This window comes from Lissotriton helveticus, chromosome 6, assembly GCF_964261635.1.
Source record: "Lissotriton helveticus chromosome 6, aLisHel1.1, whole genome shotgun sequence".
Classification (NCBI taxonomy): Eukaryota; Metazoa; Chordata; class Amphibia; order Caudata; family Salamandridae; genus Lissotriton; species Lissotriton helveticus.
This window is the reverse complement of record NC_136067.1, coordinates 1,264,721,462-1,264,733,090: the sequence shown is the minus strand read 5'-3', so window position 1 is coordinate 1,264,733,090 and position 11,629 is coordinate 1,264,721,462.

Sequence of the window (11,629 nt, the reverse complement as noted above, 5' to 3'; positions counted from 1 at the left end):
AGGCTGCGTTAATGGACGATAAAGTCATGGCATACTTCAGGCCACACCGGCGCACGGAAGTCGTTGTGGACGCGAGTCCCGTTGGGTTGGGGGCCGTCCTCATGCAGGAGACAGAAGCCCATGAATGGGTGCCGACAGCCTACGCTAGCAGAGCACTGACCGCAACGGAGATGCGGTACGCCCAAATTGAACGTGAAGCACTGGCCATCAAATGGGCGTGCCAGCATTTTCACCTCTACCTGTTTGGACATGAGTTCAAAGTAGTGTCTGACCACAAGCCCCTTGTGCCTTTGTTTGCAGGAACCGCTAGGCTCGCCCCGCCCAGGATTGAAAGATGGGCTGTGCAACTCCAAAAATACCGGTTCGAGGTCATCTATCGGCCTGGAGCCGACAACCCTGCGGACTTCCTATCAAGACACCCTGGCTCCTCAAATGCAGTCCAAACTGGAAGTGATGAAGACGACGTTGAGGAATACGTCCGAATGATCTCTCAAGACGCTTGCCCAGTAGCCCTGACGCTGGAAGACATCGGAAAGGCCACAGATGAGGACGAGTGCCTCATCAAAGTAAAAGCAACGCTGGCAAATAGAAACTGGAAAAATTTTCTGGATGGAGTCAGCGCTCTCATGCCCCAGGAACAGCTGGCAAGGCAACAACTGTGGAGGGCTCAGAGCGAGCTGAGCGTCGGACCCCATGGTGTGATCCTCCGAGGGACAGCGATTGTGGTACCTGCAAGGTTGCAAGGAGAAGTCGTACGCCTCGCGCACCAAGGCCACCAAGGGGTGTCAAAAACAAAAGGACGCCTGCGCAACAAAGTATGGTTCGCCGGCATGGACGCAGCGGTAGAGAAAGAGGTTGGCAACTGCCATTCGTGCACAATCACAGGTCGGGAACCTGCTCCTCACCCTGTGATCACGGAAGATCCCTGTAAAGAGCCATGGTCAAAAATAAGTGTGGATTTTGGATCATTCCCAGATGGACGGCACACCCTTGTCTTAATCGACTCCTACTCCCATTTTCCAATAGTGGAAATTGTACCCTCCACATCGTTCCACCATGTCAAGAAGGCCCTGGAGAGAGTATTCGCCATGGTGGGCCTGCCAGATGAAGTGAGGTCGGACAATGGCCCTCCTTTTCAGGGGAAAGACTTCCAGGCATACCTCGCCGCCCGGGGCATCCACCACAGAAAAATCACTCCACAATGGCCCCAGGCAAACGGGGAAGTCGAGAGATTTATGCGGACTCTGAACCGCGCGCTGCAAATTGGCGTGGAAAGAAGGGAGGACGCCGAAGAGTGCCTGTCACAGTTCCTCAGCGCATATCGACAGACACCCCACTCGACCACCCGCTGCGCTCCCGCGCACCTAGTATTCAAGAAGGTACCCAGAGACTGCGTGCCAGCTACACCTACCTGGTGCCCCCCGGAAATAAACCACGAAGCCACCCAAGATCGACGGAGGCGCACAAACGACAAAGCCAGTCAAGCCAGGAGAGCCCAAGCCAGGTCATTAGTAGTTGGAGACAAAGTGGTCCTCAAGAACCGACACCGACATTCAAAATACGACTCAGCCTTTGAACCAGAAGTGTGGGAGATCGTGAATGTGCACGGCACCATGGTGTCTGCATCCAGAGGCACACGAGCCGTGACTCGAAACGTGTCATGGTTTAAGCGTGTCTCTCGCGAAAGTGGACACGCCGGCTCTGCATCTGAGGAAGCGGAAGACGGAGACCAGGAGCCAGCGCGCATGGAGTCACCCACGTCCCCACAAGAAGAAGAAAGATCGACTTCACAGAGACCCGAACCAGCCGACAACATCAGCCCTGGAAACTCATCGAGCAATGATCAACATCGCCCTGAGCAACCAGTGGAGACAGGAGGTCTGGAAAGTCGTCAAAGCCAACGATATCACCTGCGACCCAATCCGACCCCCAACCAACGATTAAAGGACTATGCATGGAATATGAACTGACTCAAGACATCTCATGGCCGGGACTATTGATCTGTGAGTTTGGAGGGATGTAGTAATGGAGCCACCCGGCCCGCACACATACGCACGCACGCACGCATACGCCTTGGGGGCGGGGCAGCCCCTGAGGTTAAATAAACGGTCATAAGGTCGCTCGAGGTCTTTTGGCCCTAACTGTTAGCCAGTGTTGCGTCATTCATTATCCGTCATAGTTAGGCCCCACTTTGCGGCCTAGGCATTCCCTTGTCCCGTGTCTCCGGACACCACACTAGGGTCGAGATCGCGCTATATAAATCTGAAAAAAAACGGACCCTCTTCTCCTTTGTCTCTCCACCCAGCGATGCCTATTGGAATCACAGACAAAAGGCAGCTCTGGTAAACCTTTTAAGAAGTTTTCCTACATATACTGGGGCAAGAGAGGACTTTGCATTAAAACACCCGAAAGTGCCAGTGAGTGAGTTTAGAGATATTGGTACTTAACTGCCTGTTTCATTGGCCTTGCGGTCTTAAAGATGCTTTTGTGACTGCACCATTGCCGCATCTTTGGAAAAGCAAAGCAGATGCGCTGTTCTAGTTGTGTTTGCTGTAGTTGTGAGTTTGCGAGCAGTGTTTTCAAAGGGCAGCTATTTATCTATCTATCTAGCTTGTCAGTTACACGTGCTTGCAGATGTGAATGACTGCTGTGGTTCACTCCGTCGCCTCTCTGCAGAGGTTACCTGAATGAGAGAACTCTGATTTCGTATTTATATGAGGCCTTCCACCTGCAGCAGCGGAGATCTTCGCCGGCGCTTCCCCTTTGGCACAACTCGGACCCAGGTTGGCCTTTTCTGACACCGCGGCGGCGATCCAGGGGCACAAGACGTGCTCGGGGAGAGCGCTCCGATTCAAGGTCACCCACAGGTTCTGGTGCATGCAGCGCCCCAGCCAGCAGCAGGCGGCAACCCCGGGGTGTAGCGCTTGGAGGACACAGCACCGGCAGGTACGCAGATTCTTGTGGGGTGCAGCTCTGACAGCAGGGGGGCAAACTGGTGTAACAGAGCGCTGGGAGGACACAGCCCTAGCAGGAGGAGACAGATTTTGGCAGTGCAGCGCTTGGAAGGGCACAGCACTGTACCTGGTGATCCCCCAGTAGCAGTAGCGCTCACAGGGTCCTCAGCGCTTCAGTCCCAGCGCAGGTGGTAGTAGATCTTGGTTGTGGTTTCCTTGGTTGCAGTATCTTAGGGAGAAAAGGTAGGGGGGTTGAGTTGGCAGGCACAAGGGGCAGGATGGTTCCCTGCAGCACATTGGAGTTGGTCCCCTGGGTTTCCCCCTCACTGGGCAAGGTCAGCAGGCTGGCAGAGTCCCTCACCTATCTTAGGTACAGTAGAGCCTAAGCTCAGTCAGTCTCACTAGTGTAGGTTCTCCCCTAGGCCAAACCGCCTATACTCCGGCAGAGGTTCCCCCAGGTCCAGTGGTGCCCCAACTAACTAGTCAGGCTTCCCTCCTTTCCATTTATACTAGAGTGACCACACGTCCCGGTTTTCCCCGGACGGTCCGGGGTTTTGGAGAAGTGTCCCGGTGTCCCGACACTTTTCTCCAACTTGGAGAAATGTCCGGGTTTTTGGGTAGTGCCTGGGTTATTAAAAGAAATGTCCTGGTTTTTAAGCAAGGGTTGGGTGAACCTGCAAGTTAGTTAGTGTTATGCAGGCTCACATTGCGACCCGCCCTCCAGGAAACGGCGGCAGAAGTTCAGTTCTTTACCTCTCCTTCTGTGCTGCTTCGCCTCACTTGAGCAGCACAGCAGGATTTAATGAGGTGTGAATCAGGGCAGCAGAGGCCACAGGGCAAGGCCAGGCCTAGCCGTAGCTGGACCCTGGTGCTCTTCACAGAACGGGAGGTAATGTGAAAATACATTTCTTTAAAAGAGCACACATATATATGTTTGTGTTCTTAAAAAAATGTATTTTTATTTACATGTATGTATTTATATATACATATATATCCCTGAAACCTAACAGAAAATTTAGTCCCTTTTCTATGTTTGTGCCCGTCCCGGTTTTTAATTTTGAAAATCTGGTCACTCTAACTTATACCCCTAGGTCAGGTGACCATCCTGAAATGCGGTAAAGCATAACTCCTCCCTGGGCTGGAAGGTTCCAGGAGCTTCTACTAAGCCTGGCTATGGGACAAAAAGGCAAGAGCAGGGGCCTGTGGCAGCCATGTTATTAGGAGAGAGCACCTGCACCTCAGCACTGTTTGGCAGCGGTAAGGCGCCCAGAGGCCTAGGTCCAACAAAATGATGGTGGCAAAAATGAGGCGAAAAGGGAAAAAAATGGGGTAAGACCACCCTAGGGCTGACAGGTCTAACAGTGTGTAAGAACAAAGGGAAAATATCTATATGAGTTTATGTCGAGTCTGTTACCGATCACTCATGCAAAGCAGTTTGCGTCTAGGAGATAGACAGGGATTGCCCCGCACTGTTTACAATGTTGCTATAAAACATTATCAGTGAAAAAATATACATAAATTTAAACCATACAAGAATTCTACACACACAAATTATATGAATGGTCATAGAAGTAACTACAGGTGTGAAATGATGCAAATAGAGATGCAAATCATTTGAGTTCCCTATAACTATAAAATGGAATATTTCCACTTGTTTGAACAACCAAATGACTGCATTGCATGGCTTTCAAGAACGAGGCCACCAGGCTAATTCCCTACAGCCCCCCTCAGGAATTCATCTCCACCTTTTGAATTAAGTACATTGGCTCATAGTAATAATAATAATAATTGCATTTATAAAGCGCCTGGTTACAGGGGAGGGCCACCGTGGTAGTGGAGAGGGCTGCGCTAGGCCCTGGAGCGTTTCCTCGTGGCCGACGTCATCGGCTGCGTCTCGTAGCAGGCGCGGCCCCATCGGCTCCTGCGCCCACTGAAAGCCGCCACCTGATTGGCTTCCGCGCCCAGCCCCCAGGACGCCGCAACCCCATTGGCTCCTGGGCCGCGAGGAGGTCTAAGACCCGGGGCTGGTCCCGAACATCTCCGGAGCGGCTCCGCCTCCAGTGGGAACCCCTCAATCAATTCTCCCACCTGCACGGACTCCATTCAAGTGAGGAAATCCCGCCGCCCCCACCAGGTGAGAGCCCTGCAATAGAAGAGCAGCGGGCTGCCTGGGGAGGGGGCGCCTACTCGGGACTCGGCTGGTGAGTGAGGGACAGCTGAGGCCCTGACGCCTGCAAACTCACGCTAGAGGGAGGGGGAACTGCTCCTCCTAAGAGAATCTGCCCAGCATTGCCGCTGTATCGGGGGTGGAGGACTGTTCACATTTACTGCATTAATGCCTAAGGATGTGTAGTGGCCTGGAATCTATGCCACAGAAGTTGTGTTAAATGTCTGGTTGACACTCCTGGATACCCCATGCTAATTCCTTGCCAGAGAAGTGTTGCCTGCATCATCCACCTTAGGAAATGTCACTGAGGTGGAATACATGCCTACAAAGTGTTGCATCTCATGAATGTGTCCCTGAGTCAGCATATATGCTTAGGAAATGTACCCTGAATTAACCCTTGCATAGGGACTGTTCTTTTTAGTGTGCACCTGCATAGGAAATGTTGTGCATGTTGCCTATATGGTTCCCCTCTATAGGAAATGTTATTGATGTTGCATTCATGCCACGAAGGGTTGCATTTTATGACCATGCATATAGGAAATGTTGCCTGTGTTGTCCCTGATTACCAGAAATGTTACCTGAATTGAATTTATGCCTAAGAAGTGTACTTGCATTGATTTATGGTTATGAGAACGGGTAACCCTGTTTTAAGTGAGAGCCCAGCGTTACCTGCCGGAACCAAAAGTAAATAAAGAGTCTTGGTTTATCAACCAGCCTGGTGTGGTGTCTCTTCATTGCGTGCGTATTCTTGAGTCAGTGTGAGTGTGTGCTGCACCACTGCTATACACATTGCCTTCGGGTGCCTTCCTGCCTCGCGCCAAGCTACAGTGTTGCAATTGGTGACTCCGGTTCTAACACACACAGTCTCACATTTCGATTCTCCCACATCAATTGTACATTTAAGCTGACTTTTGGCGCTCTCCATGTAGTTCTCGACTTGAGGAACATACTCTGGGGCTTATTTATAAGCCCATTGCACGGTCGGTCCATCATTTTTCTGTGTCGCACCAGCGGTACAGTGTGCCTGTCCATAATTACAAGGCCATATAAAGCCACACTGCAGGGCTTTTCATGGCATTGTAAATATGGCCTCTTTTTGTTGCCTCCTTTTCTGCATTACACTGCGTGAATGGGGCGTTCCGTATGTTGAGGTAGGCTGGGCCGGTCTTGTGGAGTGCCTTGTGTGCGTGGGTGAGGAGCTTGAAGGAGCTTGAAGGATATCCTCTTGTTGACGGGGAGCCAGTGCAGGTTTCTCAGGTGGGGGTGATGTGGCCGTGGCCTGGTACGTTGAGGATCAGTCATGCCAAGGCATTTTGGATGCATTGTAGTCATTTGATGAGCTTGGTCGGGGCTCCCAGTAGTCGAGTCTGCTGCAGACGAGGGCCTGGGTGACTGTCTTTCTTGTATCTGTCGGGATCCATCTGTAGATCTTGCGGAGGATGTTGAAGCAGGAGGAGGAGACGGCGTTGACTTGCTTGGTCATTGAGAGCGTTGAGTCGAGAATGATTCCCAGGTTGCGTGCGTGGTCGGTGGGTGTCGGGGCTGCCCCCAGTGCCGTCGGCCACCAGGAGTCGTCCCAGGCTGAAGAGTTGGAGCTGAGGATGAGGACCTCTGTCTTGTCCCAGTTCAGCTTCAGACGGCTGGTCTTCATCCAGTTGGCGACAGCCTTCATTCCTTCATGGAGGATGGCTTTGGCAGTGATGGGGTCCTTGGTGAGGGAGTGGATCAGCTGAGTGTCGTCGGCGTAGAAGATTATGTTGAGGTTGTGCTGTGAGGCTACGTGTGCGAGCGGGGCCATGTAAATGTTGAACAGCGTCGGGCTGAGGTAGGATCCCTGGGGTACGCTGCAGATCATTTCGGAGGCTTTGGAACGGAATGGGGGAGGCAGATGCTCTGGGTTCTGCCAGAGAGGAAGGAGGTGGTCCAATCCAGAGCCTTGTCTCAGATCCCTGCGGCGTGGAGGCATGCGCGTAGTGTGCGGTGGCAGACGGTGTCTAAGGTGGCAGAGAGGTCTAGGAGGATGAGTGCTGCGGTCTCGCCGTTGTCCAGCAGGGTCCTGATGTCGTCGGTGGCGGCGATGAGGGCATTCTCGGTGCTGTGGTTGCTGCGGAACCCTGACAGGGAAGGGTCCAGCATTCTGTTTTCTTCGAGGTATCAGGTTAGCTATCTGTTGACGTTTTTCTCAATGACCTTGGCCGGGAAGGGGAGCAGAGAGATGGGCCAGAAGTTCTTGAGGTCTCTTGGTCCTGCCTTAGGTTTTTTGAGTAGGGCGTTGATCTCGGTGTGTTTCCAGATTTCTGGGAAGGTTGCGGTCTCGAGGGAGAGATTGATGACGTTGCGCAGGTGGGGTGCGATGGAGCTGCTTGCTCTGTTGAAGATGTGGTGCGAGAATGGGTCTGACGGAGAGCCGGAGTGGATTGTGCGCATGGTCTTGATGGTGTCATCAATGCTCACGCTGGCCCAGGCTAGCAGGGGGTCGTGGTCGGTGGTGTGCGGAGGGTCTGTTGTGTTGCTGTCTGTTGGGGCTGTCTGGGTGTTGAAGCTGTCGTGGATGTATGCTATCTTGCGGTGTAAGAAGGTGGTGAGGGAGTCGCACAGGGCTTGCGATGGTGGGATGTCGTTGTTGTTGGACCTGGGGTTGGAGAGTTCCTTCACGTTGTGGAAGAGCTCCTTGCTATTGTGTGCGTTGTTGTCAAGGTGGTCTTTGAAGGAGGTCCTCTTGGCCACCCTGATGAGGTGGTGGTGGTTGCGGATAGGGTCCTTGTGTGCTGCGTGGCTGTCAGGAGTTTGTTCACTGTGCCATTTCTTTTCTAGTTTCAGGCAGGCTTGCTTGGAGGCTAGGAGGTCTGGGGTGAACCAGCTGGCCCTCTTGCTTGTGTCTCTGTGGGGGGGTTTCTTCAGCGGGGCGAGGGTGTTGGCACAGTCCTCAATCCAGCGTCTGAGGCTGTGGGCAGCGTCGTCGATGTTGGAGGGTTCGGTGGGTGGGCTGAGAGCGAGGTTTGCGAACTAGAGGAGAAGACGGGGTCGAGCGTGTGGCTGGTGGAGTGGCTGGGCGTTGTGACGAGTTGCGTCAGTCCGAGGTTGGTGAGGTTATCGATCAGGGTTGTGGAGTTGTTGTCGTTGTTGTTCTCAAGGTGAAAGTTCAAGTCTACGAGGAGGATGTAGTCGGTGGAGGTCAGGGCGTGCGTGCTGATCAAGTCGGTGATTGAGTAGTTGAACTGGGGGCGGAGTCCGGGGGGGTTGGTAGATGATGGTGCCTCTGAGGGTGGAGTAAGGGTATGTGTGGATCTAGAAATGCATGTGTTTGGTGGGGCTGAGCACGTCGTCGGTGCTAGTCGAGACCCTGATGCTGTTCTTGTGGACGATGGTGATTCCTCCTCTGACTCCGTTGGTGCAGTCTCTGTGGGTGTTGTAGCCATCTGGGATGGCTATGGCGATGTCAGGTGCAGAGAAGTCATTAAACCAGGTCTCTGTCAGGAAGGCAACATCCGGGGATGTTGTGTCGAGCAGGTCCCAGAGCTCGACGGCATGCTTGCGTGCGGAGCGGGTGTTCAGTAGTATGCATCGGAGGTGGTTGGGGTCTTTCTTGACGGGTGGTTAGTCGGCTCTGAGGCTGGTGTAGCTGCAGTTCCGGCAGGTGAAGGGGCCGTGTGTGCGTTTTGTGGCGGCCTCGAAGCAGGTGTGGCTCCGTTCGGAGTTGAGAGCGTGCAGAGTGCTGGCGTCGTAGTGGCGGTGGTCGTCGTGGCGGGTGCAGGCCAGGTGTTCTGCCGCTGGGCGCGGTTCAGGCTCGGACGGGGGCAGACGGGCTTGCCTTAGACGCGCCAGCGGCGGGCCCGCTGCGCCGCCGCACAGCGGCCAGCATATATGGGGAGGTGGGAGGGAAGAACAGCTGGGAGGCGGGAGGCATGGACAGCGAATGGTCAGTGGGCAGTTAGGGGGGCGGGGCCACAGGGGACGCAGCGGCGAGGGCGGTGAGGGACAATGAAGGTAACAGAAGGAAAAAGGGGCACAAAATCGAGGGACAAACGAGTGGCACAGAAGGCAAAAGGGCCCAAAAAACGAGTAGAACAGACGGCAAAAGGGGTACAGAAACGAGGGAAAAACTAGTGGCACAGAGGGCAAAAAGGCACAAAAAAACGAGTGGAACAGAGGGCAGAAGGGCACAAAACGAGAGGAACAGAAGGCAAAAGGGGCACAAAAACGAGGGGAAAACGAGTGGCAAAGAGGGCAGAAGGGCACAAAAAAACGAGTGGAACAGAGGGCATAAGGGCACAAAAAACGAGTGGAACAGAAGACAAAAGGGGAACAAAAACAAGGGAACAACAAGTGCCACAGAAGGCAGAAGGGCCCAAAAAACGATTGGAACAGAGGGCAAAAGGGGAACAAAAATGAGGGAAAAACGAGTGGCACAGAAGGCAAAATACAGAATACAGAAAAACAGGGGCAGCTAAGAACAGAAGGCAGAACGGTCAGAGAGGTATGGGGGCAGCGAGGGGAACAGAAGGGAAAACCAGGCAGAGACACGGGGACAGCGAGGGGTACAGAAGGAAAGACTGGGCAGAGAGAGCACGGGGACAGCGAGGGGAACAGAGGGAAGAAAAAGGGTCATGGACCACATACAGGCAGCGGGGGAAGACAGACAACAGCAGTCACAGACACAACAATGAAAATCCAGGCAATACAATAAAAGCAATAAAGCGGAGGATGAACAAACCTACCTACGACCTACCACTGGCCACCAGGGTTGAGGCGCAGGTGGTAGCCTGCGGGTGGAGGAGAGCCTCGAACTTCCTCAGCAGCGGCAGCTGGGGCAGGGAGACACAGGCGGTGCTGTGCGGAGGGGGAGAGACCTACCTGGTGGGGTCAAGGGTTGCTCTGTGTTTGTTGCTAGGAGGGGAACACAGGGCTGCACCATATGCTTGTAAATATGGTGCAGCTCTGCTGTTCTGAAGTTACAGAGTGCGGCGTTAGACCAAGAAGGCTAACACCACCCTTTGCCACTTCATTCTAAATATGCCACTTGGTTTATTAAATCCCAGCACAATTTTCATACATTTTTAGTTAAGGAGTTGTGGATAGAGTTTGCAGTTTCAGACGTCATGTGGCAAAATATTGGATTTTTTCCAAGATTGGTGCGCTGCAAAAGAAGAAAAAAAGTACACTCTTCCCAAATTATATAGTGCATATCCTAACCGCAGGTCTTGTATGTGGCCTAGAAGGTGCAGAAAAGCTTGGAGGGTTTCATGGATCGCCCAATGGGCCATGTCCCCTCATGTGATTTTCACAAGCGAGCATCACTTGAAAATGAACATCAAAGCGTTCTTTCTTGGGAGTTTTGTGGGGCATAACATTCCTATGGAGCGCTAAATATTCATTGATCTCCAGTGGCTGTCAAGGTCTAAAGAGGTTCAGCAAATGATCGAGGAGAGTATTAAAGAAAACACAGGAAGCAGGGAACATTTAACTATAAAATTTCCAAAACTTGGCAGGGTGGCACGCACTACATTCTGCCCAAGAAAACATGGCTGGTATTCAAGTGCCCGCCATAAAAAAAAAAGCTTTCTGCAGTGTAAGGAAGGTGGCTCGAAGGAAGGTAGACTGACACATTGTTGATATAAAAGAGATGGGGCTGTCATAATTGAACTAAATGTTAAAATGGAATTTTAAACATGTTGATCATACTGGGCATATTTTATCTAGAGTAGAAAGGCGAACCTGACGAATGGGGGAGTACTTGAATTAATTAATCTCAGCCACAAGCAACTACTTTTGGTAGCACTGGGGGCCATGAGTCTTTTTGTATCCCTGCCATTACAGAAGAGCACCGTACACATACAAATAAGTTGCAGTGAGCCTCTGTATGATGCGAATGGGAGACAAGGTTGTGTGTGCAGGGGCGGCTCCTCCCTTAAGCCAGAGGTCCCCCACTGAGCAGGCCAAAAAGGGAAAAATAAAATGATAATTACTCATTGTTATTATCATATGTATTTTTCTGTTGTTGCTCAGTTGGGTAGGTGCAGTTGGGGCTGAGCTCTCACAGATAGAGGGCATACCGCGTGCGATTCCTCCCATCCATAGCGCCCAAATCTCGCATTTGTTACACTCCCCTCCACAAAGCAAATCAGGCAAGTAGTAGGTCTTCACTGCAAATTCTTTATTAACTTCAGATGAACGCAATCTTTACTTTGTTGATGTACAGTCAACTCTCGACCATTTTTATTAAAATTCCAAATCAACTCACATTGATAAAGGCAATTGGCTTGTGAAATATACAATTAAGCCAAAGGTTGATATATATTGCATTTACATTCTGAATCTCCAGAACCACACTTGATGCGTGTTGCGCCAGCAGGTCACAACTGATTCTTTTGTGTGTTGCACCAGCAGGCCACATTCAATTCTTCACAGCTCCCATTTGTGATAACTACCCATCGTCTATCCCCTAGACGCAGCCACCAGAGCACTGCTTGGCACCTTTCTTGCGTGCCAGCTCCCTCAAAGTTGCTTA